Raw genomic sequence first — 16475 nt, forward strand, 5'->3', positions numbered from 1 at the left:
TGTTGCAAACACATACTTTAAACGTAAAGATGTTTATGAGTATATACAGTACAAACACTGGGAAGATAAGGTAAACAAGAGCATGACTGATCTGTTTTTTCGTGAGGGAATATGACAGTGTGTATGATGTATGGTCTCAGCGAAGACTGGGAGGGAGAATTGTAAGATCATATGGTAGCAATGTGTAGGTTAGTACTTTGTTGTTCATGTGACGAGAAATAGTGATGAAGAAAAGAAGTTACGGCGAAAACCGGAGGGAATCCAATTCAGTCTAGGATGAGAATGAAATGATACACAGGCAGTTAAAGACTACTTTGTCGGAGGCTGCCGGGAGGTGTGTGTGATGCGTCATGTACAGGCTGTAGAAAGAGAGAGGTACAACATGGTGGAATGAAGATGTAACAAAGTTAAAAAGAGAGAGGAAAAAAGAAAAAGAGAAGCTTGCACGTAATGGAGAGAATATTCTAAAAACTGCTTGGATAAGGTGGTGAGACACGTGTCTAATGGTACAACAGGAACAGAATTAAGAGATAAGGGGAGAGATGAATAAGAGACAGGAAGATATTAATAAAGAAGGAAGTAAGAATAGCTCATAAAGAGGAGAAAAGCTAGGGGTACGAGTGATGTGGTCAGGTGCCTGATGACTGAAGAAAGGCAATGATATCTGTCCACTGTGTAAGAAAAAGAGGAAGAAAAGTGTGTGTAAGAATAAGAGAGGATTACGTCTCGTGTGTATAAGTGGCATGGCTTACGGTGGGTGAGTGACTGATCGTGTTAAAAGGGTTAGTGAACCTTCTGTTCGTGAGGAACAAGGTGGGTTTAATAAGACACCAGGCTGAACAGAATTTTTTGGAGTGGAACAAGGTGATGGGTTTAACAAGGGACGAGAGAGACCAGATCTTGCTGGTGAGGAACAAGATGGGTTTAACAATTATTATAATTTATAAAAAGTCGATAATATCAAAAGCGAAGATTTCTACTAAAAAAAAAAAAAATCCTTTATATTTCGGAATTTACAGAAATACTGGCATCTCCACATGCATTTTTCATTCCTAAAACTCAAATACAGTCATGTTTACGAAGAGTAAGATAAACATCGTCTAATAATTTCAGCGACTTCTAACAATGAGAGGTTAAAAAAAAAATGACACTAAAATCGTTGTTCTTTGTATTCCTTTGCATAAACTACACCACAAATTACGTGTCGTTACAAGATAATGTTAGTAATGAATAGGAACACGGTAGCAAAGAAATCCATATTCTTCTCATATATATATATATATATATATATTTTTTTTTTTTTTTTTTTTATACTTTGTCGCTGTCTCCCGCGTTTGCGAGGTAGCGCAAGGAAACAGACGAAAGAAATGGCCCAACCCCCCCCCCCCCATACACATGTACATACACACGTCCACACACGCAAATATACATACCTACACAGCTTTCCATGGTTTACCCCAGACGCTTCACATGCCTTGCTTCAATCCACTGACAGCACGTCAACCCCTGTATACCACATGACTCCAATTCACTCTATTTCTTGCCCTCCTTTCACCCTCCTGCATGTTCAGGCCCCGATCACACAAAATCTTTTTCACTCCATCTTTCCACCTCCAATTTGGTCTCCCTCTTCTCCTCGTTCCCTCCACCTCCGACACATATATCCTCTTGGTCAATCTCTCCTCACTCATTCTCTCCATGTGCCCAAACCATTTCAAAACACCCTCTTCTGCTCTCTCAACCACGCTCTTTTTATTTCCACACATCTCTCTTACCCTTACGTTACTTACTCGATCAAACCACCTCACACCACACATTGTCCTCAAACATCTCATTTCCAGCACATCCATCCTCCTGCGCACATCTCTATCCATAGCCCACGCCTCGCAACCATACAACATTGTTGGAACCACTATTCCCTCAAACATACCCATTTTTGCTTTCCGAGATAATGTTCTCGACTTCCACACATTTTTCAAGGCTCCCAAAATTTTCGCCCCCTCCCCCACCCTATGATCCACTTCCGCTTCCATGGTTCCATCCGCTGACAGATCCACTCCCAGATATCTAAAACACTTCACTTCCTCCAGTTTTTCTCCATTCAAACTCACCTCCCAATTGACTTGACCCTCACCCCTACTGTACCTAATAACCTTGCTCTTATTCACATTTACTCTCAACTTTCTTCTTCCACACACTTTACCAAACTCAGTCACCAGCTTCTGCAGTTTCTCACATGAATCAGCCACCAGCGCTGTATCATCAGCGAACAACAACTGACTCACTTCCCAAGCTCTCTCATCCCCAACAGACTTCATACTTGCCCCTCTTTCCAGGACTCTTGCATTTACCTCCCTTACAACCCCATCCATAAACAAATTAAACAACCATGGAGACATCACACACCCCTGCCGCAAACCTACATTCACTGAGAACCAATCACTTTCCTCTCTTCCTACACGTACACATGCCTTACATCCTCGATAAAAACTTTTCACTGCTTCTAACAACTTGCCTCCCACACCATATATTCTTAATACCTTCCACAGAGCATCTCTATCAACTCTATCATATGCCTTCTCCAGATCCATAAATGCTACATACAAATCCATTTGCTTTTCTAAGTATTTCTCACATACATTCTTCAAAGCAAACACCTGATCCACACATCCTCTACCACTTCTGAAACCGCACTGCTCTTCCCCAATCTGATGCTCTGTACATGCCTTCACCCTCTCAATCAATACCCTCCCATATAATTTACCAGGAATACTCAACAAACTTATACCTCTGTAATTTGAGCACTCACTCTTATCCCCTTTGCCTTTGTACAATGGCACTACGCACGCATTCCGCCAATCCTCAGGCACCTCACCATGAGTCATACATACATTAAATAACCTTACCAACCAGTCAACAATACAGTCACCCCCTTTCTTAATAAATTCCACTGCAATACCATCCAAACCTGCTGCCTTGCCGGCTTTCATCTTCCGCAAAGCTTTTACTACCTCTTCTCTGTTTACCAAATCATTTTCCCTAACCCTCTCACTTTGCACACCACCTCGACCAAAACACCCTATATCTGCCACACTGTCATCAGACACATTCAACAAACCTTCAAAATACTCATTCCATCTCCTTCTCACATCACCGCTACTTGTTACCACCTCCCCATTTACGCCCTTCACTGAAGTTCCCATTTGCTCCCTTGTCTTACGCACCCTATTTACCTCCTTCCAGAACATCTTTTTATTCTCCCTAAAATTTACTGATAGTCTCTCACCCCAACTCTCATTTGCCCTTTTTTTCACCTCTTGCACCTTTCTCTTGACCTCCTGTCTCTTTCTTTTATACTTCTCCCACTCAATTGCATTTTTTCCCTGCAAAAATCGTCCAAATGCCTCTCTCTTCTCTTTCACTAATACTCTTACTTCTTCATCCCACCACTCACTACCCTTTCTAAACAGCCCACCTCCCACTCTTCTCATGCCACAAGCATCTTTTGCGCAATCCATCACTGATTCCCTAAATACATCCCATTCCTCCCCCACTCCCCTTACTTCCATTGTTCTCACCTTTTTCCATTCTGTACACAGTCTCTCCTGGTACTTCCCCACACAGGTCTCCTTCCCAAGCACACTTACTCTCACCACCTTCTTCACCCCAACATTCACTCCTCTTTTCTGAAAACCCATACTAATCTTCACCTTCACCTTCAGCCTTATATATATAGATAGATAGATAGATAGATAGATAGATAGACAGATAGATAGATATAGATAGATAGATAGATAGATATATAATGTGATAAGCATTTTTTGTTTCTTGAACACACTGTATTCAAAACCTATGGCTAGTATGTTCAGAAGACACAGCTTCATATAATCCTATTCCTTAATCCCGCTTAACTTATACAGTTGGAGGCGTCGATTTTTAATTCACACAACAAGCCATTGTTTTGTGATTACATTAACAGCATTCATAAGCGTATGCAACTCTTTCATATTTCATAGTCTTTCATTTCAGTTCATTCAGATTTTCGAACCGACACGAGTAATAATAAGTGGATATGATGACATCCTAGTGTGGCAGACCGCGCGAGATAAGTTTATCACATTTCTTTATAACTTTACAAAGGTCACTTTTCCATCGTCCTTTCAAAGGTCATTTCCCAAAAGCCAAGTCAACTTTCTCAAAAAAAAAATATATATATCGACTGATTTATAAGAGGATTTAATCCCTAATCAGGTTCCTTATCTCACTCATCTTCCGATGTTTTCCCACAAATCCAAATTATATCGACGTAATCCGGAAAATATGACCGGATCGGGAGTTCCTGCGTCGTTTATGCTCGAAAACTTTCGACTCGAATTTTCCTGATTTTCGGTAAATACAGAAAAAAAATAATGAATATATATATATAGCAAGGTTCTCTCTCTCTCTCTCTCTCTCTCTCTCTCTCTCTCTCTCTCTCTCTGTTATGACCTATAAACCGTCTGTCTGGAAGAACTCATATCACATACCATCATGTGAAGAATAAAATGGCTATGACGAAAGACGAAACTGTTCCTAGTTTGAGAAAAGACCTGGGAAAGGAAGGAGGGGGTCTGTGGCCTCCCTGTCTTGCATGGGGGACCAACCCTATTCACCACGGATGAAATGGCACATTAAAAGAGATAAGACCACGATTTATCGCTTATGTTTCGTTGGTAAACAAACTTGACCGTTCGAGAGATTCTTCGATCACCTGTCCTAGCTGTGTATATTGCTGGCGAACCTGAATTGAACGCACGCGTCTGGCGGCTTTTCCCAGATTGCAGTAGCGCTCGACTTACGACGGACGGAAGACGTTACCAAACGTCGGCTATGAATGCTACGTCAAGTTGCTGACCATCCTGCGATCTATCTATTACAATACCATCGTAACGAACCACAATACAACACGCGATTAACTCGCTAGCTAAGCAAATACCGAGCGAATAATTTTCCCAACGATCACCAAAGGAACGACAACCCGTCCTCGCAGAGATTACTAAGCGAAAGACTATCTGGCGAATGAAGAAGTGGTGAATGACTGCGAGTCAAACCAACGCTATGTGAGATGACCAGCGGCGCACGCGCACGTACGTACACACACATACACACACACACACACACACACACACACACACACACACACCTTTAAAAGATACAAGATCAAGACTGTAACGTAACACAGAGGCGTTACAGAATGTAAGAGCATCTGGAGGGTCATGACTTCCGTGTTGACTAGCGTTACAAGCATGGACGAAAATTACCTCAAAAGCCATTATCTGGAGATTACTCATACCAAGCGTTTCTCCAACCACAACGATACAGACAAGACCCATTCGTAGCGAGGGGTAAGTCTTAGGTTCCCGTAACGTGTAGGTATCACAACGAAGTGTATTTGGGGCACTAGGAAACAAGTCTGGGGACTCCACGTCCAGCGGTTCTAAAAAAAAGGAATCAATCCTGTTACGTCTACCATTATAATCGAAGAGTTTGCATTACAAATTTCTGCTAACCTGTCATACAGCCTTTCGTCCACTTCAGGTGACTTAACAGGTGGCCTTTAAACTAATACCACCGTTACTTTTATACAGAAGCTTACCTTCAACTTGCACAGAAATGGAATTGATATTATCAACAGCTACTACATCATTTAGTGCAGGTTTAAGCATAGCGTTCACTAAGAACAAAGTGCTATCGTGTTCGCTGTTACCACCGTCACTGGTGAAAAAAAAAAAATAGTGTACCCTGGCACTGCATACAATCGCAGAGGATATCTTTATTTTTATATATAACTTATGATTCTGCGATATGAGTTATATCATAACTTTCTTTCAATACAAGTGTGTCCAACTCTGAAAAGTTGTTTCGTACTCTATGAGCATTAACATAAAAGACTCAAATACATGACAGAATTCATTCGAGACTTACTGACGGATGAGGACGAATCTGCTATCCTATGGTCTGCGTTTTTGGACCGAACTACACAAGAAGACCCCACTGGGAAGCCTACCAAAACGAGCCGCGCCCTAATCGTTCGGGTGTGTGGCCCATCTTACGTGAACACATCTAGCCACAAGCGGGAACGCTGCCGTGACTTGACGAGCTCAACTCCCTCCCGCAAACGCAGGTGAGTTGATCCATTTCGTCGAGGCTGAACGCCCAACTGAAGATGGCTATCCTTCCAGGTGCCAATCCACGGAAAGTAAACCTGAAATAAGAATATTAAGTTGTGTCTGATAAAAAGAATACAAAAATGCGATATGTCTCTATGAGTTCCTCCGATCTTTCCCTGAGTATTTCGCCGACATCTGAATGGGCGTTACTGTCGGCACCTTTACGACGTGTCGGCTGTACCAGCACCCGGGTGGCACCTACAAAGCAATATCTGTACGACGGGTAGGAGTTCCTTGACGCAAGAACACCTCCATCCGACCTCGCACGATGGAGGTCATTATCCTCGACAACATTCAAAGCCTGAGAACCGTTTTTTGTTGTTAGTGACAACAAAGGCATACGTTTGCGAGAGGCTCTTTGCGACTCGCCGCACTACTTCAAACGGTACGCCGCGCTACTTGGATATCAAAAGTAAACTGCGCTTTGGGGGGACGGAGTTTAAGCGTTTGTCATGCATAATAACCCAACGCCGAGACGACTGCACAGATGCATAAAGACTTCAAAACGGGGATCCACCTAAACCCCTATCACCGAAGGTGAGGTTTAACATACAGTCTGGGTTGTGTGTGTGTGTGTGTGTGTGTGTGTCTCACCATGACCTTAAGCAAGTGTGCGAGTCCTCAGCTGTAGCATGACCGACCCGATGGCCATCCCTTCACCACCACCACACCTGAGGGCCCCTCGCCACGGCAAAGACATCAGACGACCTGAGAGAAATCACTTATACCAGCGCAACGCTTAGGAAATCTCTCTCTCTCTCCCAGGCAAGACACTAGAGCACACAAGTCTCTCTCTCTCTCTCTCTCTCTCTCTCTCTCTCTCTCTCTCTCTCTCTCACCAAGGCAATCACTCATCTCCCTCAACCACCACCAACAATCTAGAATAAGGTTTATACTTCTCTGGATAATTCATTCTAAAAACAGGGAGAATACCTAAGGCGCTAAACTGGAAACATTACTCTAATTAATAAAACTGATACGAAACGCTTCCCTATCATGTAAACATTACCGGAAATCACTCTTCCCACAACAACTATATCACAGGAAATGTCTCTCCTTACCAGCATAATAACTTAGGTCACACACACACACACACACACACACACACACACAATACAACAGGTAATATATCTTGACCAACGCATTATCAATGTCCATCTATATTTCCACCGACACATTTTTCTTTTTAGTTATTCATTCCTTCACTTGCCTTTTGGAGGACTCTCTCTCTCTCTCTCTCTCTCTCTCTCGTTAGCAGGTACTAAACAGCCACCGACCAAGGAGGTATTTTACCGGCACTGCCGGCCAGCGGTGGGGGTGGGGATGGAGAGGAGGGAGGAGGGATCAGCAACGGATGCTCAGTGAGCCAGCACTTCAGTGCCGGTTAAGTGCCACTCCTATAGCCCAGGTAGCTCTCTCTCTCTCTCTCTCTCTCTCTCTCTCTCTCTCTCTCTCTCTCTCTCTCTCTCTCTCTCACCTCACACGTGGGCTTGGTGGCATTCAACCCACAAACATACGTACAATCTCTCCGCCTCGCACAAAACGCCTGACAACACGTAACTCACACGACCCCGGTCTACACTTCCCCGAAGTAACCCTCTCACCTTACGCACCAACCCTGCCTTCTCACGAGTACTCTCTCTCTCTCTCTCTCTCTCTCTCTCTCTCTCTCTCTCTCTCTCTCTCTCTCTCTCTCTCTCACCACACAGTATACTTAATCCCCCTTCCCCCATCATCCGACCCCCAGCAACGCTATCATAACTATCGCTTGCTCCTCTGGCTACACACACACACACACACACACACACACACACACACACACACACACCGCCAACAAAGGTTTCTGTAAGTGTATCAGTAACAACAATAACACATGCAAATTATTTTTTTTCTCTCTCTCTCTTCCCCTGCCATGCGTGGGTGAGACTCGTCTCTACCGCGGGACGAGATAAGGATCATTATCGCATAACACGTGATCATCAAATGTATCGATTTTAGCGGGTGTGATTCTTTAACACTAGACTAAAATGACCTAAGTCCCAGAAGGGGGGGAATCCGAAAACCACCCTTACTGATGGTCGACCTTACGGGTTAGAGTCCCCGAGCACGTGAGTCTGCACGTCCACGTCTTCACCCATGCACGTGGGTCATGAGTGACAAGCGTCGGGGAGTAAATTTACCCATGAGGCTCGAGTCAACACGCTCCTGGCACTCCGTTCCACCAAGGCGACTCCCAAATACAGCGGGACCCCGCTAGAGCGGCCGCTAATGCGCTCAATTCCGCCCAGATTTCCCACAATCTGGCGTCCCCACTGAGGGTAATGATCGATAAGGAATCTCTTGGTTTCTTTTCCAACAGGATCGCCACCGGAGGAACACCCGCGAGCCCTTCGGTAAATGTCTTCAAGATCCGAAGTTCGCCGGGATTTCCTCAAGACAGTGGTGCCAGTCTAGCGCTCTCGATCCCATTTGCAAAACGCTAATCAAAAAAGGGACCTTCCAGAGTCACCCTGTCGTCTAATGGGCAAATATATACGTGATACATTAATGATAGATCATGAGGAAGGAGGTACGGAGGGATAACTGGGTTATAAAACGTGGGTTCAAGAATATTGGAGCCAAGCGGTGGGTGGGAAGGCCGCGTGGCAACACTGCTGCCAAATAAAAGCCAGAAGGGCGTTTGGCAGAAGGTGTTATGAAGGTGTTACAGTACCTAGAGAGGGTGTTGGAGTCGGGCAGAAGGTGTTACATCACCTAGAGAAGGTGTTGAGACTTGGCAGATGATGTTACAGTAGTACATAGAGAGGGTGTTGGGGGTCTGGCAGATGTTACAGTACCTATAGGTGGTGCTGGCGTCTGATAGGTGTAACAATACTTACGTAGAGTGTTGGAGTGCTGATGTGTGATGTTAGCGACAGTAACTTACACAGTGTTACGACCGATGTTTAGCGGGGCTTCCAAGAGTAAAGAGATCCATTAAATATGACACATTCTTTTAAAATCATTACCTTAAATAAAACTTCAATGTGGGGGACGAGGAAAAGCGTACCTTTGGCTAGCTACAAAAAAAAAAAAAATCTAAGCAAAATCAGGCGACAAAAGTATTGTATATCATTATGTATATATTGTATATCATTATATATATATATATATATATATATATATATATATATATATATATATATATATATATATATATATATCCCTTGGGATAGGGGAGAAAGAATACTTCCCACGTATTCCCTGCGTGTCGTAGAAGGCGACTAAAAGGGGAGGGAGCGGGGGGCTGGAAATCCTCCCCTCTCATTATCTTTTTTTTTTTTAATTTTCCAAAAGATGGAACAGAGAAGGGGGTCAGGTGAGGATATTCCCTCAAAGGCCCAGTTCTCTGTTCTTAACGCTACCTCGCTAACGCGGGAAATGGCGAATAGTTTGAAAGAAAGAAATATATATATATATATATATATATATATATATATATATATATATATATATATATATATATATACTGTGTACTTCAATGCATATCGTGGGAACTTATTACATGTGATCTTGTATACGTGGTGTGTGCACGTACTACATGTACGCTGTGTATGAGATACATATGGAATAAATATCTACTGGACACTTACACAAGCTCATTATGTACTGCCCAAAACCTGTTCACAAGTGTTGTAAGCATTTCTCATATGCAATGCTGCGCTTTATATGAAGTTTATACACATCTAAGTGCTATCCTTTCCCATATTCAAGAAAAATCCAAATGTCCCCCCCCCCCATCCTACAGTTATTGCAATGGTGAGCAAAACAATGCTAACATGGGAATCTGTTTCCTTATGCAACACAGTCACATGGACAATGGGTATATTTTTGTTCTTATTTCCTGAGCCACACTGCATATGACTGAAGCTAACGTATGTGCATGACCAGGCAACGTGGATATATATATATATATATATATATATATATATATATATATATATATATATATATATATAAACTGTGACGAATAATGATAATTCAAACGTAACCAAAGATGAAGAATCATCTTTTTTTTATCTACTTTTTCCCCAGCGAAATTACTTTTGTATTATCACATTTCGAGATGGCTATTTTTTCCTTTTAACTTTTCGCATGTGATTAACACATCCTCCACTTGAAAAGAAAATGTAACCCCGAGAAATGACAATAAATACTTTCATTTCGTCGATAGGAAATCATTCGACTTCATAAGCATCCGAAGCGGCAGTTGGCTAGTTAGAACGACCATGACCCGAACTGCTTCTTCTGATGTTGTACGTCAAAAGACTGAATGCCACTGGTCGAAATAATGGCCTTAAATGTCTTGTGATTGACATGGAAACACGTGAATCTTATGGGAAAAAATCGAAATGACACCCATTGCTTCATATAACCTTCCTAGCTTTTGAGAAACAGGTCTACTAATATCTGAGAAAACCTGATTAATTTTTACTCTCACTTTCTTTCATCCAAGATGGCCTACGACTAGGGCACACACACACACAAGGTAGACTGGTCTGTCTCTTTAAAATGAACCATAGGATGACACTCGGCCATTAACCCGGGTCACGCTACATTTACACAGATTTAAACCACCAGGTCTGTTTCTCAAGCCCAATGACGAAGGCCCTACCGGACCCCGGAAACTAGATCCAGAGAGAGAGAGAGAGAGAGTCAAAATACATTTCAAAATACGAGCGGTGGAGTCTGATGGATACATGGAGCCTGGATACATGTGTCCACGACAGTACCCACTGCACAAGGGCACGGACACGGACCATCGATGCCCGCGTCCACTACGGTACCCGCAACACACGGACACGGACCCCATGATGTGCGCGTCTGTGCAAGCAAACACTACGCAAGCACGGGGGAATTCTGACTTCCGTGTGAGGGGCTCAGCGTTCAGCAGGCACGTACCGCAAACAACCAAATTTGGTCAGAGAATGAACAGGTCTTCGCCCAAGTTGGAAGACCACAGTCGGGTTTACTACAGTCAAAAACAACGCTTAGCGGAGACAAAAGATTACCACTACTACTACTACTACTACTACTACTACTACTACTACTACTACTACTGCTACTGCTACTACTACTACCAGTTATAATAATAATATCCGCAACTTTCATAAATTTCTGGAGCTATTTTTCACTAGGGAAAGATGGGTCATCTCTTACATGAGCAAACGTCTGAACGTAGTACCTCACACGTATGGTTATCCGAAGTGTGGAAATATCCAGCTCATCTTAATCTTACACCCTTGTATGATTGGTTAAATAATCACCATCATGTCCTCCCACTTCTGTTACTATCTTCAATACCTCAACTGTGTATTTCGGCGAAATGGCTGCCATAAATCTAAGAAACTGATATTTATCTATTTATTCATTCATCTATATGATTTCAACTATACAGTTAACAACGGTTTCCCTCTATCAATACGTTACCTCACCGACCTTACGCAAAGGTTACTTAAAATCAAAAGGCTTAACACCGTCTTACCCCCTTGCGTCAGCAGGGGAAAATAAGTACGGTATTCTGTACGAGCACAAAGTCCTAAGACCCTTAGGAGGCAGAAATAAGCTCAATGAGAAGCAGTATAGAATTAATAAAATACCCCATACAGTAAGTCACGGCTGGAGGGTAAAGTGGACCTTAAGACGACTTATATTACGGGCTATATTACAACAGAGGCTGGGACAAAATACCTATGATTTAGGCTCTCCCAAAAGATCTTTGTCTGGGTGATGATTTGTGATGATCCAACTCAACAGTGGCGAGGCCACGTTCACATGGGAGGGTGAGAGGCAGGCTCGGAGGGTGTGAGAAAAGGTAACATGTTGACGATGATGATGATGATGATGATGATGATGATGAGAAGGAAGCAATGAATGGAATGCTACAGGAGACCGAACAACCAAAACGTGTGTTTCTCACTGGTATATATATATATATATATATATATATATATATATATATATATATATATATATATATATATATACAATCCCAAGATCCCTGTTACTGGGTTTCTGTGTCTTCGACTCACGAAAAAAGGCTATGACGCACATATCTGGAGCACAAAGCTCCGCGACATGACTGTACCCCTCTACGTCCGTTGACCATACAGCCCTACCGAAGGCGAAGTCCGGTAACATCTATTTCCAGCAGCTTTCCTCCTACACCATATATATATATATATATATATATATATATATATGATCTTTTTACATTTTTCATAGTTGCTCGCAGTTTCCCGCTATCGTAATACCCCTATGGTCTGTTCTAAGTTCACCACCAAAAACTCCATTGAAGAATCCTCTCTCCACATCGCCCCTAACAACCGTAATGATATTTCTCTATGAAAAGCTCAATTCAGTCACCACATAACCACACAAAGTTTTATCAATACTGAACACTCCTTGGGTGCGGCTCTGTTTAATCTAATCTGGCAACTGTACTCAAGAACTTGTAAACACTTTTGACCAAATTCACCTTCCAACCTTTACTCAGACTTATACATTTTTCCTTTCGCTTCAAGAGCATGACGATGGCAGGATGAACTAACTCTCAGTTGGCAGTTTGGTAATTCCCACAGATCCTGAACTCAGGGTCTACCCTAAAACCTTACCATTTTCTTTCATTTTCTTTTCAAAGAATTATCTGTAAACCTTCAATCATCTACAGACCGAAGCTTCGGACGCTAGTGTAACTTTTAACTCATCCACACAACGAAACCTCGGGTGTGGGGTTGTACCTCATCGAAATACCGAAGCTTCGAACACTAGTCTGAGTAGCAGCAACTCATCCACACACTGAAGCTTCGGATACTAGCCCGAGTCGTAACTCATTCAAACCTCGAAGCTTCGGATACTAGTCCGACTCGTGAGGACTGCAGACAACACCTGAGGCAAGTAAATATCGAGCAGAAGATAATGAATGTGTGGTGAATACACAGATGGTGTTAGAGATCATACACAGGGTACTGAGAGATTATACACATGGCACAGAGATCATACACAGGGTACTGAGAGATTATACACATGGCACAGAGATCATACACAGGGTACTGAGAGATTATACACATGGCACAGAGATCATACACAGGGTACTGAGAGATTATACACATGGCACAGAGATTATACACAGGGTACTGAGGAAAGCATACCGGGAGATGAGAACAGTAAACCAGACAGCAAAGCCAGAGTAGTGGGCGCTGAGAATAGTGCAAACGGGAGTGAGGACAGAACAGGCGGTGGTGGGGCATACAATACAGCGAGGCAAGCAGGCAGGGAGCCTTCGGAAGCCGCTAATGATCATTTAGTGTTTGTTATTCATGAGGGTAAAAAGTGAGGCTGCCGGATGGAAGCGATGAGGCTGCCGTCACGACTGCGTAAAACCGAAGGACGCGTAGTGCTGCCCCTCCCTCCCTGCGACACACCGCGTGCACTACTGGATCACCAAGCCTTGTGTGCTCAGCCTTGAATTCTCAACGGGTAATGTGCAGTCTTGCCTCACTACTCCTTTTGTACAGACCCGCGCCGTCAACACGTTGCGTTTAGCTGTAAATCAACACCGCGGCTCTAAAGCAACCCTGAACTGTCAACACCTTCAGTGTAGCTGTAGACTGTATGCACCTCATGTGTGGCTCTGGACTGTCAACACCTCATGTGCAACCCCAGACTGTCAACACCTCTTGTACAGACCAGGACTGTGAACACATCAAGTACAGCTGTGGAGTGTCAACATCACATGTGCAGCTGTGTCCCTCCGCCATATCATGTACAGCTCTAAATGACTAAGCTTCAGGTGCAGCCCTCTGAAATGACACGGTGTATCCCTGAATCATCACACCTCATGCGAAGCCCTGAGCAATCACGTCTGTAGGTAAAGTTGAGACTCACTCTAAACTTCATCTCACAGGAAGACAAGAGATGATCATAAATAACAATAGGAGGCAAATGCTTGTACCAGCTACACAAAGTGGAGCAGAAAGAAGACCTTGTAAAGAGCTCATTGAGGTAGTCATTCCTAAAACATAACCAGGCCATCTGATTTGGTCCAGCACGTTCCTTCAATCCATGACCGCTCGTCTACTACCAAGACCTTTACCTGTTGTTGTAGCAGTCCTTCTAGCAATCTCTCGGTCGGTGACTAGGAGACTGGCTTCACACCACCTCGTCCATGGCCGGCCGCCACGCGCACCTGGCCTCGTGGATTCCTCCCACAGTAACCACAGTCACTCGATGTGCAACAGGAGCATGGAGTCAGAGTCTAACCATATCCGGGTGCTGATAAAGAAAGGAAAGTGCTTGATCTTCGGGTGACCAAGCAGTGTGTCACTTGAGGTGCCATGGAGTGTGATGGTTCTTGCCCAATACCGACGCCAGATGGCAGAGAGGGAGTAACGGCGCGTCTGTACGTTCCACACCTTCCCTCAGTTGTCGCCAGAGATGCATGTGTAAGCGCGACCACGATGGTACCACGCCTGGTCAATAAAGTGTTCTTATGCTTCACAGAGGTTTTACACATCGCTGCCACGAGTATATTGAGGATATCAACAGAAAACAGTAACGTGTTTCATTTCCAGGAGGGAAGACAACGGTATGGGGTCGAGATTCTTGAACAGCTACTCCCTGGGTGCCTTCCACATGGAGTAGATGAAGGTTTTCCCTCGCGGCGAGGCACAATCCTTGGCCGCTGACCCCACCATAAAACCCCTTCTCCCTCCGGGGGTTAGACAGTAGGTATACAGCAACACCCACATCACATGCCTCTCCCGTAACCCAAGTCCACAATCATTAAGACTCGTATTCCAATAACAGAAAGTACAGAACACAGGGCAAGCTAATAAATACAGAAACACTATCTACCTGTATATTACATTTACCTCCTAGTTTCTCATTTACATAGGTTGGGCCACAGTACCTTCACGTACCCTGTTTACACACACACACACACACACACACACACACATCCTCAACCAATTTTTTTCGTGCTCAAATTGCTTTTTAGTTTCTTACTTCACACCATAAGTTGATTCGTCACGTGGAACTTAACGTGTCATTTCACTCGTCTTGTGTGAAAAGAAAATGATAGAAGGTAAAACAGAGAGAAGAAAACACTGTAAACATCGGATGACCCGAAATGGATATGAAAACAATTCGTAAAACGAAACACGGATGTTATAACGGAATAACTGCTGTGGTTATGGATTTCCCACCTCCACAACACCGCAATCACTGCTCAACACACGTCATATGGACACCACCTCCTACCCGTAAAAATAAATCGATTACTCTGTCTAGCGTTTAGCAATGAGCAACCCTGATCATGTGGTCAACCAACGCATGGGCAAATGAAGCCTGGGAAAGGGAATCAAGTTCTGTTCAGTGCGATGGACGGCTTGTCCTCGAATACCAACGTTCTCTCCAGACGGAGAGAGAGAGAGAGAGAGAGAGAGAGAGAGAGAGAGAGAGAGAGAGAGAGAGAGAGAGAGAGAGAGAGAGAGGATAAGTTGGTGATTTCAGCTAAATGAAAAAAAAAATAAAAAGTAGAGAATGTATTCTTGTCCCTGGAGAGTTTGTGAAAGGCTGTATTGTGAACTGTGTGCGAAGGAAAAGAGGAACAAAATACGTTCGCTGTTATTAGGAGCTTCGCAAGCTACCGTGGTAGGCAAACGATATGTGGCAATAATCATCCACTCTGCAACATACTACGCACTGCGTGAGACTATGTGGCAGCGAACATATCATGTGGTTTGCCAAAGGTGACGTTCACGAGTTTGCATGACCTCATTTGTTTAACATAACCTCATACACATGAGGTAACAATTACAATGATTCGTAATTCAACTCTACCCACGGTACATTATACACTCATTACGTCCCTTTCCCTCATAATCGTAACTCCCTTGCTCGACATTGTACCCTCTCTCCCTCATTCTATCCTCTACTCACACTTCTCATGCCCATCCCCATCTCTCCCTCATTGCTCATTATTCTTGCCTTCCTATCATACCCCTCTCATGGATCTTGTATCACTCACCTCATCATAATTCCCATGTTGCTCATTATACCCCACCTCACTGCTTATACCCACCCTCATGGTTTGCTATATCCCCATCACAGCACACTGCAATTCCCTCATTCTTCATTAATACAGTGTCTACCTCTCATCTACCATCAGATTTTCCCTTCTGATCACTGTATCATTATAATTACTTACATTTCTCTCATCATTCA

The 16475-nt window shown here is 43.5% G+C and overlaps 1 protein-coding gene across 1 annotated transcript in view; it reads right to left on the reverse strand.

The window, feature by feature from the left end:
- The window catches only part of LOC139751384 (protein-L-histidine N-pros-methyltransferase-like), a 770810-nt gene extending 756344 nt beyond the window's left edge, over window positions 1-14466 (reverse strand). Inside the window, exon 1 of the mRNA XM_071666758.1 lies at window positions 14344-14466. The gene's annotated coding sequence lies outside the window, so the exon portion shown is untranslated. The remainder of the gene's footprint in view (window positions 1-14343) is intronic.
- Window positions 14467-16475: the final 2009 nt, after the last annotated feature.

This window comes from Panulirus ornatus, chromosome 11, assembly GCF_036320965.1.
Source record: "Panulirus ornatus isolate Po-2019 chromosome 11, ASM3632096v1, whole genome shotgun sequence".
Lineage (NCBI taxonomy): Eukaryota > Metazoa > Arthropoda > Malacostraca > Decapoda > Palinuridae > Panulirus > Panulirus ornatus.